The sequence below is a fragment of the Chamaea fasciata genome, unplaced genomic scaffold (genome assembly GCF_029207755.1).
Source record: "Chamaea fasciata isolate MVZ Bird 193981 ecotype frontalis unplaced genomic scaffold, bChaFas1.0.hap1 SCAF_2, whole genome shotgun sequence".
NCBI classification, from domain to species: Eukaryota; Metazoa; Chordata; class Aves; order Passeriformes; family Sylviidae; genus Chamaea; species Chamaea fasciata.
Window position 1 is genome coordinate 35,806,236 of NW_027094087.1, and position 13,887 is coordinate 35,820,122.

The following is a 13,887-nucleotide window of genomic DNA, read 5'->3' on the forward strand; positions in this document are numbered from 1 at the left end:
AGCTAAGCAGCCACCCTGAAGTGCCAGATTGCTCTCAGGCCTTTTCTCAAAGCTTGTATTGTTTCTCAGGCAGCTCTTGGTGCTTGCCAGCAGAGGATGACAGAAGTACTGCTAGACAGAAAAACTTCATAAAAACTCTTAATAATTTTTTTTGTGCCTGCTTGCTTTAGGGTTGTTTCTTTTAAAAATAAAAAAGTTGTTAATGAAACGATAATAAAACATTGATTATATAAATTAGAAATATTCTCTTTCCATTTTATTAATATGGAATTTTGTATTTTGGTTTAAAAATCAGCTTTAAAATACTTTAGGTATAAACTATTTTACTTTCATTGTCAAAAAAACCAAAATAATGTCAATTCCCTATTTATCACTTTCCTTCCCCCCAAACTGATTTTTTTTTTTAATTTTGTAGCAAAAGAGAATGGGGAATTTCTGAATGTCTTGGAAGTGTGCTTATCCTTATGCACAGCAACACACACAAAGATCATACCTGAAAAGCTAGCTAAAATCCCATTCCCAACAGTAACCTGAGATATAATTGGTAAACATTGTTTTTGAAATGCATTCCTCCCATTCATTAATGGGCAAATGTATTAGAACCATACACATTAGTTATTCAAATGATGAGTGTGTGTCGTGAGCCTCGCAGAACCGAGATATTTGGTACTGCAGTCTGTGCTGCATCTGAGTACTGCGGTTTCTTTCCTTGTAGGGCGTATTACCGATAACCACCATCAGGACTGTGCAGAGGAGGCAGCAAGGGACCTGCCTCAGGCTCTGTATGTAATGTCTGTGGGGATCAAAATGGAAAAGGTGAATGAGAGAAGGATGATTGATAGAAGACCTGGGATGTTTTCTAATTAGAATTGCTTTATAATGCTTAATGCACCACCATCAATTATAGGTGTCCTGATGATTGTCTTCTTCATCCTTGTTTGGGCCTTAATGAACACTATGCGCAGTTCCAATTACTGTCACATGCAACCACTTTATAACAACTTCTCCCCCAAATGAAGGAGCATTAAAAACAGAGTAAGAAGAAGCATTTTAAATGGCAAGTTCAGAGCAATTATTCTGTACTGCCTCTCCTTGAGTCAACATACATTTTCTTTGGCCTTAATAAGTCTCCTCTGAATGATTTTCTCTCAAGGGTGAGAAGAGGAAGATGGATGACACAGCCTGGCAATCAGTGATCGATAGTACAGAGATTAATCCAATGGCACCTGGGAGCCACCCAGTCTGTCTGTCCTGATCCCCCTCTCATTCCCACTGATACCCATCAGAGTGCCTACACACCTTGGTTTTGTTCCTGTGGGATAGTGCCTTGACCCAGCCTGGATGTGGCCAATGACCAGGCAAACAGCCAGTGTTGTGTGCATTCAGCCAGTGACACTCATGCCTTGTAGGGAAGAAAAATAGAGCTGGCAAAACAAATAGAGCAGGGTTTTTAGTGGCAGCATCCTGCTCCCACTGATGTTTTTCCTCAAGAGCTGAATCCTGTACTGAGGAAGAAAACAGAGACTGAAAAACAACCCTTGAAAACCTTGAATGCAAGATAGTACTTGTATTTGATGTGAGATGGTGTTTTGGGACCATGGAGACAATGGGCAAGAAATTCCTTCTTACAAATCTCAGCTCCACCCTCAGAAAAAAAGACAGAGCTTCCCATCTTTTGCATTGTGCTGCTGCAAAAGAAATATTAAAGAATTTTTTCATCTGCTACAACCTCATCAAAATGTTGGTGGGAAACAAACAATAATGGAAGGTTTTTATCAGCTTCTGAAAATTTGGAAAAGGGAAAAAAAAAAAAAAAAGGAAGGAAAAGCAGCAATTGATGAACCAAGTAACTGATAATTCCAATCTTGTGAGCATTCTGTGTCCAAATTTAAAATGATAATTGTCCTGGACAAGCAGTATCCAGACAGGAAGTAAAAGACACCATTTTAGAGTTCTGCATTTTGCAGGACAAAAAATATTTTACTTCCAGAGAAAGGTAAGCTCCATTCAAGGTTATTTGTTTTGCTGTGTGTCATGCCCCTAACCCCAGAAACTGTCTCGAAGGAATGGCAAACAAAAGTCCTTAGCTACATCTAGAAATTTTGCTGAAATTAATGGTAGCTTTTTGGCCAAACTTAGGCTCATTCATTTATCCGTGTCATCATAGAACCATAGAATGGTTTGAATTGGAAGGGATCTTAAAAAACATCAAGTTCCAAACACTCTGCCATGGGCAGGGACAGTTTATACTAGACCAGGTTGCTCAGAGCCCTGTCTGTCATGGGTTTTGTAAAGAGCATATTATTCTATTCCATCTGGGTGGAGCAGAATTGCTTATCTTTGCCCAAATAAGTCAGTGTCACTTATCAGATGGTGGAGTGCTACTTATCTCTCTTCATTGTTTCACTACTTCCATGGGAATGTCTTCTGCTAATGGACCATTAAGAGATCATCAATGACATTACACATTACAGTGCACTATTGTAAGCTGCTCCACACAAGAAAGAAGAGCCAAACCATCTTAACCTAGATAAAAAAGACCCATAGTCCCACTAGGTATCCAGTTTTTTCCACCGGATCCCTGGAGGAAGACCAGACCCATCTCACCATTACTGGACCCTTTTTCTTCAACGGGACCATCTCTACTCCAACAGAACCACATCTGCCACTCCAGGAGGGCTTACTTTGGACTGCTTCCAACACCCTGACCAACAGGGTGTCAGGTTGTATTTCTGACTCTGTCTGGGTTTTCTAGGATTTCTTGTTTGTTTATTTGTCTGCTTATTCTTCTGTACTACAACATCTGTATTTTTATATCCCTAGTAAAGAACTGCTATATCTATTCCCAAAATCTTTGTCTGACAGCCTTTTAATTGCAAATTTATAATAATTTGGAAAGGGGGGGGGGAGGGGCTTACATTTTAAGGGAAACTCCAACCCTCCCTGGCAGATAGCTGTCTATCTAAACCAAGACACCATCCAACCTGGCCTTGAACACTTCCAGAGATGGGGCAATCACAGCTTCTCTGGGTAACCTGTTCCAGTGCCTCACCATCCTCACAATAAAAAATTCTTCCTTACATATAATCTAAATCTTTGTGCATAAATCTTCTGAATATTGGGACATATACACTAAAAATTTTTAACTAGTTTGGTAATGTCAGAGAGAAATGTAATGGAGGGAGCAAAGTCCCTGACAGCTTTGGTAAATACATGTATCCTCAACTGGTTGTGTTACCTGCAGGAGGGGAATCTGTGACCAACAGAGACACCTGTGCTGCCTGAGGCAGACCCTGATGTCTAGTAGAGATGTAGAGTGTCATGAAGAGAAGTAGTCTGGTACCTTGGATTCCTGAAATTCAGATCTCTCCTTGCTAAAGTTTGCATAAGTGATCCCACCTGTTGATAGATTTGGACAGTCTCCTGCCTGTACTGATGTTCAGCTGATGTGCACTAGCTCCTCAAAGTGCAGAACTCTATTATGTATCTGTTTTTATTAATTGTCATTCTTTTCTTCATTCTGACTTAAAACTGCTCTGCAACAGATTAAATTTCTTGAACAGCTTTAAATTGGCACACCAAAAAGTTTAGAAAAGCACAAAACCTTTGTTTGTGGAAATCATGTTTTTCATTTCAGAAGTTCCATACTGAAACATAATAAAGGGCGTTTAACCAGAGATTAAATAAGGCCATTTTTAGGTAGATGTAAATTGCACTGGGTCAGAGAGTCTCTGATTATCCTTTTCTACTGGAATTTTAATGCTGCTTGGAGAAAATCACAGTTAAGTGATTATGATAACTGCCAAAAAGGAAATATATTTAGAGGAAATAATATGAATGAGTGGGGGAAAAGAACTAAGGTTGTTAAACATTGAGTAATGATCTAAAATGAGGAAAAGAAAGAAATTAAAAATGAAAATAAAAAAATGTTTTAACATCTATGCCAATTAGGGAGGATGTTAAGTGAGGTCAGTGAAGCACTGATGAAGATGTTAAAAGAGGAGGTGAATGTTCAGAGGACTCATATAGTCCCTATGCATTATAAAAAGGACTAGCACATCCCTGCTTTTCCCCTCCAGCTAATCTGCCCACTCAAATAAGTAGAATTCTTCCTCATCAACCTTGAAAAACAGTGAGGTAGGGAGAAAAATGGATATGGCAATATCTGTATATTATTGCCCTCACCTGAGGACTTGAGTGAAACTTATGTACGTTCAAGGTTCTAGGATGGTTGAAGGGACTCCAGCAGAAATGACCATACAATGCCACCTATGGGGATAGCTGTAGGACAGGGAATGACAGCCAGCCTTTCCTGCCTCCATCTGTTCCACTGACCCTTGCAGCAGGTCTCAGCCTTCTCCTGTGCAGATGAGGACAGGATTTAAAATCAGCCTCTGACTTACCTCTGGGTAATACTGTCACTGGCAACTCAGAGACAGGCAGTGGTCTGGAAATGCAGGCATGGGTCAGGGATTGCTCTGGATTTTGGCCTTTTTTCTGACCTAATGCCTTAAGGGAATAATAAATATAACTTTCATTACATGGCTATCCAGCAAAGGGGTATTCTTTGAGGAGAAATAGACAATATCCTATCTAAGAATAAAAAAAAAAATCCAAAACTCTCCTCAGTTTGATCAATTTGTGTTCTCACTTTCCAAAATGATGGATAAATTTCTGCTGTTGTCTGGGAATTATTATTAGAGAAGTAATTAAAAGTGTGATACATTTAAGGTATTTCTGTTCCTTGGGAATTGCTCCTAACAAAGACAACCAAGATATTCCATCAATTCCACCAGTCTATTTTAGGGAGGGTTTTTTTTAGATAAGACGATAGAAATAATAAAACAGCTTTAATCCATAATTATTCCTAAAAACCTTTCCTCCAAAATGGAAGATTTCCCTTAAATAAAAGAGATATCCTGTGGGAAGACAATTGTGTGCTAAATCATTTTTCAATTACTCCATACATATTTCTCATTCTAAGCTCTTTAATATCTTCTCACTCTTTTGTTATCATCAATGAAATTGGAAATGAGAAAAAAGTATTTCTTTTTCCTTAAATATTTGTTGTAGCGTGCTTGGCAAGAAACATGAAGCACTATTGAATTTTCCAACATATTTCTTTTAAAGAGTAAAATACTTTTGCCTCCCTCTTAAGAAACCTCCAGAGGAAGGCAGAAATAAATGTTGTTTTAAAAACAAACAAACAAACAAACAAAAAAGGAAATCAAAATAGGAGTGTATAAGAGTGAAAATGTGACTGACTTTTGAGAATGCAGATTTTACAAGTAATTTGCACAAACAAGCCACTTCAAGGATAACAGCATCTCAGCTGACCCAGATTCTGCTGGGTTCCAAGCCCATTTGTTTGGAAAATGTGCACAGCAAACACAACCTGTATAAAAGCCTCAGTGTTGCTGGAAGTACTTTTGCTCTTGAGGAACAAGAGAAAGATTATGGAAAATGTCTCTGTGGCTTTCCCTTCTCTGCTGAAATTACAAATAGATGCCTACCGTAATAAGATAAAGCTTTTTGTTTAATTCAGAGCTTGATTAAGATGTAGTCAAGTCTGTAGCAGCGTGTCCTTGTTCTGTCTATCATAATACGTTTGACTTTATTCTAGGCTAAACTTTGGATCTCTCCTGATGTTTTCAGCTAAGGATGTATTAGCGCTGTGGACATGCTATTTGACTAATCAGTATGATAACCACATGGCAGCTATAGATCAGCTGTCTACTTGTGTTGCTCTGTGTTGGAATATAGATTTTTACTGTGCTTTTTTTTTTCTCCCCAGCATTGATAATGCTAAGTATGGGTTACACTTGTCCTCATTTTGCTGAATTTCTCTGTTCATGGAACTGAAACATCATGGAAAAAAATGTCAGTGCAGAGTTGAATAGCACCAGGGCAGCTGCTGCACATCCAAGGACCAACTCAGAAGGAGGGAGAGGTCAGCCTGCTCCCATGCCGTCTCAGGGTTTCACAGCTGTATTGATACAAAGGCTGCTGGGATCTCGCTGATACATTGATTTCAAACGTTTATCAGAAGTCCTTTGTATTTGAGCAGGCAAATGCACAAAAATCAATCGGATGCTTCTCTTACGCAGGCTGGTTTTTAGCTCTATTGAAATCCATTCCCTCTACTAGGAGGAGATGTGGGTATGCAGGTTAAATGTTCAAATGTGCCCATATGAATTAAGTATCTACGTCCCAGATGCTTACTCTGAAAATTGGTGGTCTTGTCCCTCTCTTGAAGGAGACTGACACCCCCTCTATCCTTACAGTAGAGGAAGTTCAGCCATTTCATGCCACAACTGTTAAATCATCATAATTCACAGAACTGATTGAGAGTTTTCTGTGCATGCTGTGCTGCAAACCACATAGTAGCTCAGCAGCTGCTGCAGGAACCTCTGAGGCACAAGCTGGAAGAGGGATCCTGTGGGCAGCCCTGGGGATGGGTAGGAAGATCCTGTAGTCTTTCCCTGCCAAGACCCACTGCCCAATCCGTCAGCACCTGCATGGCCACCACAGAGAGGTCTGACAAGAAAACCATGAAGCCACATCAGTGAGAGGTATGGAAGAAGCCCTGCAGCCTAAAACCCTTTTAGTTATCCTGGCAAAACCCTGGATGCATGTTGACAGACATCTGCTTTTGCTGGCTCATGCTGTTTCCAACCGTGGTATGAGGGTACTGATGAAAAAAATTTGGCTGAATCACACAGCTTCTACAGGAAGGGGCTCTGCCAAGGTTGTGCCATGCTGAGCAGATGCCCTTCAGAGGCTAAATCCAGTGAGGAAAGAGAAATTGAAAATGATTTTGAAACTTATCCCCAAACACATATGTGCAGTAACCCTCAGACAGATATCCCCCTCTGTGTGTGTCTGAGCAGTGAGAAAGTGGTGCTCAGATAGCTTGGTTAAAGACAGGCTTTACAAAATTCCTCATTAGCCTCTTTCAGCCACAGTTTTGGTTGATCTCAAGCAGCCAATGGAAGTAGCCAGAGCTGGCTCAGCTGATAATTTTTCCACAGTGTGAGTGCTCCATGTAGAAGCTGCCACATGTGACAGGTGGGTGATAATTGTGTGGTCTTGTGCCACAGATTGCTCTGCAAGACGTTGTTTCCCTGTCAAGCCAACTCATTGTCCATTTTTTCAATCAATTTAAGATTGAAATGCATGCACTGGGACACAACACAAGTAGCAGCTGCATGCAGATGAAAACTGCTGCCTTAAGAGTTCCCACTTTGATCCCCAAGGATTTAATCTTTGTACCAGAAAAACAAAATGAGAGCACTCACCTGAGGTGTATTTAAAAGAAGATGCATGAATTATTGATATTCATCCAAATATCAAAACACCCAAATATATAATGTGTCAGCCTGAAAGATAATTATAAGAAGAAAAAAACTTCCTCCTGCATCTTTCCTGATTCTGCTCTAGAAGTGCCAGTCAGACCTCCAAGGAACTGCAGTGTGAGGCCTAATTCACTGATTCTTTCATTAAAATCTGTGTTTGGGTCTAGAGCTGCAGCTTTCTCAGCAAATTTTTAGTGCTTTCCTTGCTCACTTGGGTTTTTTTGATAAATCATTGAAACTGCATGTGCTCATGGAAAGGAGTGATAATCTCTATTGTATGGAATTTTTGATAACAGCAGTTAACACAAAAGGGGGTAAGGGGGACAAACCCAGGGCCCAGGGTGTGTGGGTGCATGGGTGGCTGCACAGTGGCTGTGTGTGTTCCGTGACAGAGGAGGAAAGATTTTCGACAAAAGTGTTTCCCCACTGGAGTTATGAAATGCCTGGAGGGAAGAAATTCCCTGGTTAAAAACTACCCGCACCCAGCCATGCATCAAATATTGACAGTGCATCTGCTGCATGTAGAACTAATGTGGTGCAGCCCTGCATGGAAATGAAAATTCTGAGATTTCATTTCAGTGCTAAGCAAGAATGTGCTAAGGATGTGTGTTGTGTGAGCGAAGTGACACTTTGAAGCACTGCCAAGCAATTAACAGTAATTTTATGATAAATTTCCTAATGATGTGGTTTGGCTCCTTTTAGGAGAAACAACAGCCATGGTGCTCTATTGAGATTGAAAGGTATGGGTATTTCATCAATACTATAACTGTCCAAAATATTGTATGAAGCATATTGATTTTAACAATAGTTGTGACAAGAATAATTTCTGAATTTTACAGTTTCAGAGAGAAAAAGAAAACAAACAAACCAAGGCTGATAAAGGGAAAGAGAAGGACATGAGACTAAAGGGAAAGTAAAATGAATTTAAAAATATCTTTCCAATTGAGTCTTCTACACAATCAATTAAGACATATTATCTCATTTTAGAGTGAGGTAGAAAACAGGTTTCCAATTCAGTCATGATTTAGGTATTTCAGATACATAAACCCCTTTGAGTGGCGTTTGACATCAAACTCATTTATTTATCTGTTGAAATGTGAAAGATGGAAGGAAATTAGGTGGGTTTTGTTTAGTTTTTTTTTACCCCCAAATCTTCTGGGCTCATTTAATGAAGGAATCATGGGCTACCGCACTAAGAAGCTTTAAGCAAAAACCTTAGTCAGATGAAAAACAGAATTTTGTGAACTAGTTTTTGCTAATGGATTTTGAATAACTCTTCATGTGATCATAACCCAAATGATCTGAATACCCACATATCTTTCCTAGAATGTCTGGGCACTTACTGTCTGCTTCAGAAAGTCATGGTGAAAGTGGCATTTGGGAACAAAGGGAAGGGAAGGGTATTGATTCTTAGGTTATACAGGATCCCAAATCGAACTCAGGCAGCTTCCCCCCACATCCCACACAGCACATGGGGCATTAGCTGACTCCTGTAACCCTCTTGCATGGGTCACCATCACTTAGACAAGGAGCAGGCTGCTCAGATTGCTGAGACACACATCCATCAAGTTGGTGGCTTTGAAGATGTGCCAGACCGCTTGCCTGTTGCTCCAGTTTGTTCCTTCTCCATGTGTTTCCTGCAGAGTATTTAATTAGCATGGGTGCTCAGGGTTTCCTGCAAAGCAGGAGGGGAAGGAGAAAGATGTGTTAGCATTGCATCAAAATAAGGGAGCTAAGGAAGGGATGTTTTAGATTAAGCAGGGCTGGTTCCATTCTTCTTAGAATTGGTTGTCCCACAGAAAGTGAGAAGCAGAGAAAAAAGACTGAGAGAATTACAGGTCTCTGAGGACAGGTAGGATTGCTGTTCATTTTGCTACCTGAACAAATTGCCATAAAAAGGGAGAGCGACTGATCTTAGATGAAAGATGCCTTCTTCTCTTTCCTCAGCTCTTCTTCCTCTGGAGTAGCAATACAGGTGCCCATCTCTCAGCAACAGCAATTCATCCCTTGTTTCAGGGCTCTGAAACAAGCAAAGCACATGGTGCCATTTTACCATATATGAATATCAAACACTACTCTTCAGTTTGACTGAAGAGATTGTCAGATGATGACTTGAAGAGGACATTTTAAAAACACTACGTTCTCCTCTTCCATGGATACTGCCACTCTAAATGGTTAGGGATATCTCCTCAAGTCCTGTTTCAGAAAACTTTCAAACAGCCCAATTGCTCAAGAAGTGGTTGTGATCTCCTTCTGTGCATTTGTGCTCAAACCACAATCAAATCAAAATTGAAATCAAAACTGCTCCTCTGGGTGTGCCTTCACTGCTCTTCTTGTGAAAGTCCGAATCACAGCAGGTTCCTTCCCTACATTTCCAGGCTGGTTTCCTAACCCCACCTCATCTACTCAGTGTCCTCCTGAGGAGTAAACCTGATCTACTCAGTGTCCTCCTTTTTTCCCTGTTACATATCTCCGAGTAGTTTAATCAATGCCTTCATCTCACTCTGCCAGTGCTTTCTCACAATATGCAACAGTTTTCTGACTATTTAATCTGTAACCAATATTTCTGTTCTCTTTCATTCTGTGGAACTTTGTGATTTGTTTTGTTTAGAAAATGCCTCATAAACAGTAAATGGTTTGATCAATATTCAATGTAGAAACACGCACTGACAAAAGATCCAGAAAGTGACAAAGGAACCCTTGGCCCCATATCTGGATTGCAAGGTGCTATCTTCAGTGTTGCTGTGTGTCCATTATATGGAAAGAATAAACTGAAAATATGATTCACTGATTACTTTCTCTAACACCTGGGATAATATCATTAAACACTCTTTTCTGTTTGTACTTTTACAAATACTTTTGACGTAATGTTCTGTTTCAAATTTTCTTTACCAAGCATAAATTTTACTTGGAGTTGAATGTCAGGAAAAATACCATATAGGGTTATGTTTGCTCTGAAACTAAGGGGTATTTATTTTTTTTAATTATACAAATAAGTGCTTTGACAGAGAAAATAAAAAAAATCTATTTTCAAGAGGAAAAATTGTTTTCAACGGCAAAATTCACTCTCATTGTTGGTCTAATTTTCTATCAGTCAAGTCATGGACTATTAGCTGCTTTTTCTCTGAAGAGGTAGCATAGGAGATTTAAAATAGCTGATGATAATACAGAGTGTGTGTCCTTCCCTCCAACCTCAGCAAAAAGCCACAGATGAACACAAAAGTGCTGGCTAATATCCTTACATGAAAAGACAAGGCTATTTTTTTCAGTTATGAAATTATATTATACAATGGATTCAATAAATTAAATCAAAACCAAACAAGTACTTCTTGGATAGTGTGAGTATCCTAGATGGGATAGAAGTATATATCTGTTCCTCTGTATCTTCTCTGCTGATAGATGATTATCTTAACAAACATGTGGTCTTAGATGGTGAAAGAAATGTAACTAATCCATCACTTCTATGGAATCTTTTTAAAATCTCTTTACTAGATACACTGAATTATACTAGGAAACTGTCAAGTGTTTCTGCTAAACAGCTCATGTGCTGAGAACAGAGGAGTTCATATAGCCATTAAATCAGCCTTCCTCAATCTGATGCCTTTTTCTGGAGATATTTTTTCCCTTGTTTTAGTGTCATTACATCCACTTGTTAACTACCCTCTCCATCAACCTGTCACAAAACTGACTTGAATATAGCTGTGGTGGTTTACATGTTCTGTGGGTAAAGCACCTTTTCAATTCTATGAAAGCCCACTGCTGGCATGTGAGCTAGACTTAACCTCCAGCCCTGCAATCCTATTATGTGAGCAGCAATGATCTGTGCATTAGTGCAGTGCCAAAGGTCTGTATCATGTCTGATAGTGCTGCAGAGCTCAGTTTAGCTTCAGCTGTGTCTTGGAGAACTCGTGTGATAACAGAGCCTAAGTCTCCTGTTTGAAAACTTTGAGTGTGGAAAAAATGCATTAAAGTAACTTGAGAAATGGACAGCGGAAGACAAAGATAATAATGGTCTTTTGACAGACTTTCATTAGGACTGTTTCTCTTCGTATCCTTTTGGAAGGGAAATAAATGTTCTTGGGCCTCATTGCTACTTCTCTACTCAGACTTAGGGTTACAGAATCTGGTAATAACTGTTCAGAGAGTTTTCAGATACACAGGAAAATGTATTCTTGAACAACACACATACATGGAACTTAATTTCATGACAGCTCTGTTACTGTGTGAATGATACCATCCAATTCCGAGGACAAATTTCATGTCAAACAAACAAAAAAGTAAAGAAAGACAAAAATCTAAGAGGAAAAAAGATACATATCCTATATCCTCCAGAAATAGAAAAGAAGAAAACAAATCTCACTCCTAACTGCTGTTAAAATCCCTCTCTGTTTTTCTGCTATTATTACTAAACATGGTCATAAACCTAACATGGATGGCAGTTTAGAAGGAAGCTTGTGAACTTAAGGTGATATAAAAGAGGATTCGCACGGTCAGACCAAGAATTCAGAGCCAACATCACAATATGTCAGACCCCAATTTATTTCCTTTTCTGTCTTGCTTTTTAGGATAACTACATCAGTTTGGACTATTCAGTTCCCCAGGCAGCACACAGCATGCAACTCTCAGAGAGCCAAGAATAGAATTGGGATTCTTTATGATCAGCTCCCTACTGAGTACTAACAAGCAGCCATGTAATATATTGAGAAGGTGTGAGCATGTCAAGCTCCTTGCCCGGCTGGATATAAAAATAAGAAATAAGCACCAAGAAAAAAGCCTAACAAAGATATCAGTAACAGTGGCATAGAACAGTTTGTCAAATGTGTTTGATACATGATACTTGCAGGACTGCTCTGCTTTTAGGTAGCTATGAAAGCTCTTGCTCTCTTGAAGTAAATCTACTACCTTGCATGCAAGATATTGGAAATGAAGTGATGGCCTTATGAAGAGATTGAACTTCTCACCTCTTATTCTTCCAACATTAAAAAGACAGGAACCATTTTCCCTTGTTCCTTATTTCCATTCTTTTAGGCAAGAGAGAGTTGACACAAATTCCACATTCAGCCATAAGTTACAATTTCTGTTTGCTAATTTTATTCTCTTGCAGGATCCTTGGATCTCTTTGTATTTATCAGAATGTTTCAAGGAGCAAGATTTTAATTCTGACATTGATTCATGTGTTTTGAATTTTTTTTCCATCTGCATTAATTTTTTGAAGGAAAGAATGTGTTTTATACTTTTTGAGACCTCAAACTAAAGGTTATATTAGTCAGATGTATTTTTCAGAGAGCTTTCATGTTTTCACCACATCGGTTAAAGGTTGGGTAGACATAGAGGGCACAGGACTCATCTTTGGTCCTTGACAGAAAAAAGGCAAAACTTCCAGTTCTATCCACCATGAATGCTCATGATTCTGCATTTGAATTGTGTATTCTGAATATCCTACAAATCATCTCTCTGTAGCAAACTTACCATAAATAAAATACAGAATATAATGGTTTTCAATATCATAGAATTGTGCAATGATAGAATGCTTTGGGTTGGAAGGGACTTTAAAGATGATCTGGTTACACCATCCAGTAGACCAGGTTGTTCAAAAACCCATCCAACCTGACCTCAAACACTTCCAGGGATGGGGCACATACAACCTCTCTGGGCAATCTGTGACAGTGCCTTACCACACTCACTGTGAAGAATTTACTCCTAATATCGAATCTGAAACTGCCCACTTTCCACTTAAAGCCATTCTCCCTTGTCCTGTCACTACATGCCCTTGTCAAAAGTCTTTCTCCTGCTCCCTTGTAGCACCTTTAGGTAGAGAAAGGCTGCCATAAGGTCACCCTGAAGCCTTCCTCTCTCCAGGTTGAACTCTCTCAGCCTGTCTTCATAGGAGAGGTGTTCCTGCCCTCTGATCATTTTTGTGTTCCTTCTCTTGACTCGCCCCAGCAGATCCTTGTCCTTCCTGTGCTGAGGACAGACAGGCTGGACACAGAACTGAAGGTGGGGTCTCAGCAGAGCAGAGCAGAGGGGCAAAATCACCTTCCTGCCCCTGCTGGCCACACTGCTCTGGATGCAGCCCAGGATAGAGCTGACATAATGGACTGAAAGTGCACATTGCTCAGTCATATTCAGTATTTAATTCATTGGTATTCTCAAGTCTTTCTCCATAGAGTTGTTTTCAATCCACTCATTGCCCATTCTGTATTTGTGCTTGTGATTGTTCCAGTCCAGGTTCAGGACCTTGAACTTGGCCTAATTGCACTTCATGAGGTTGACATGGGCCCCCCTCTCAAATCTGTCCTGGTCCCTCTGCATGGCATCCCTTCCCTCCAGCCTGTTGAATGCACCACAGAGCTGCGTATCATCCACAAACTCTCTCAGAGTGTGCTCTATCCCCCATTTCACATCACTGACAAAGATATTAAACTGCACTAGCCCAAATACCAACCCCTGAGAAAGGCCACTTGTCACTGCTCTTCACTCAGACACTGGGTCATTGACCACAGCTCTTCTAGTGCAACCTTCAGCCAATTCT